We start from the raw sequence: 1,582 nt of genomic DNA, 5'->3' as shown, positions 1-1,582 counted from the left end.
AATTTATGCTAGCTAGTGAGTGAGAAATATTGGTGTATCAAAGTAATAATGAGTTTATTTTTATACCGTTTTTACATGTTTTTGATGTGTTCAGAAGCTGTTCACCGTTTGTCTGCTCGCATTAAGGCGTCCTCAGTGAAGCCTCACCATCTCTAAACCGTCAACGTATCAGGAGCTGGAAATTTAGTTTAGACACAAACGGACATCCGACTGTTTACATGTCCTTTTCTTAATGATGGAGAGAAAACATGAAGAAGACAAATCAGAGCTAAACTTACGACTTAATGTCTTTATTTGTGATTTTTCACACTTCAATAGAAATCAAGTATCTCCTCTGAAAATAACTGTGAGTCATGACTGTCTACAATGGGTGTAACACCCGAGTCCCACTGTCTGTGATGTTTTCAGAGTTTTCAGAGTCCTATCTTCAGTTTGTTTACATCGCCCGGACGGCCGGCTGACTCCTCCCCTCGTGTATAAAAGTTGTTTAATTGAGGGACTAGAGAAAAGAAGAATAACATACTGTACTCACTGCTTAACTGTGTTTCTAGATCACGCTCATTTCAGGTAAATTTACATGCAGTGTGAAGATACGAGCATAATAAAGATCGCTAGCATTAGCATGCTAACACAACAATGCAGCGCCAGTTGTTTTGGTTTCATGCTGGTGCTCAAGGGCGACATCTGCTGGATCAAAAAAATCACATATAAAGCCTTTAAACGTGGAAACTTGATTTCTTTAGAAGTCTACAAAAGACTTAATGTTGATGATAAATTTAATAAGATAAATAATAAGAAAGTTGTGTTTTGGCTCGTTGTCTGGTTTTGGAGATGTGAGGTGTCTGCAGTAATGCCAGTAATGAAGAACAAACATCTCTTGGTGTGAGTGAGAACACGTCGTGCAGTAAACGTCAAAGTGCTTTTGAGTCATGGACCTCAAGCTCGGAGCTCTCGCTGCTAAAACATCGGGACCGCCCGGTGGTCGATGACGGACGATGACCGAGAGAAACTTTGAAGACTCTTCTTCTTTTTTCTATGTAGCAGATTTATTTTTTATTCATTCCTCTTCTTGTGATACAATCAAAGGGGCGTGTCTCCGTGTCTACACGCCTCCTGGGACCAACCGGATTTACAAACGCGTCCATCGCCGTCTTCAACGAGTTCATCATTAAAGTTTGATATCGAGTCTTTGGCGAGCCCGGCCTCCACGCCCTCTGCAGCGGCGGGTACACACACACTGCCTCTGACGTAGTATTGTGTCCGTCGGTTGGTTCACGTCCTGTACTCTGTTGTTGTTATTGATGCCGCTTAAAGGGACGCTACACATTTATACTTCATTAGACATGTGACCTTTTAGACCAACTTAACGTCCTTAAATCACCGTGTTCAGGATCGCACTTTTCATCAGGACAATATTTTACACCGATATCGTAGGCGTAATTTAAATACGATCTTTCCTATAAAAAAACTTACTATATGTAGAAAAATTAAAACTGAATAAATGTTTTTGTTTTTTTGAGAGCGGTTTGTTCAGGAGAACTTCCCCTGATGATCGCCATAGTGACCAGCACCAAAGTACGTT

At 40.9% G+C, this 1,582-nt stretch overlaps 1 protein-coding gene across 1 annotated transcript in view; it reads left to right on the top strand.

Annotated features, from left to right (window-relative positions):
* Positions 1–1,582, top strand: part of ptprr (protein tyrosine phosphatase receptor type R) — a 29,660-nt gene extending 28,078 nt beyond the window's left edge. Inside the window, exon 16 of the mRNA XM_061030006.1 lies at positions 1–1,582. This exon is cut by the window's left edge and continues 2,210 nt beyond it. The gene's annotated coding sequence lies outside the window, so the exon portion shown is untranslated.

Source organism: Labrus mixtus, chromosome 22 (assembly GCF_963584025.1).
Source record: "Labrus mixtus chromosome 22, fLabMix1.1, whole genome shotgun sequence".
In the NCBI taxonomy this organism is placed as follows: domain Eukaryota; kingdom Metazoa; phylum Chordata; class Actinopteri; order Labriformes; family Labridae; genus Labrus; species Labrus mixtus.
The sequence above is the reverse complement of the archived record's forward strand: the minus strand, read 5'-3'. Positions and strand labels throughout refer to the sequence as shown.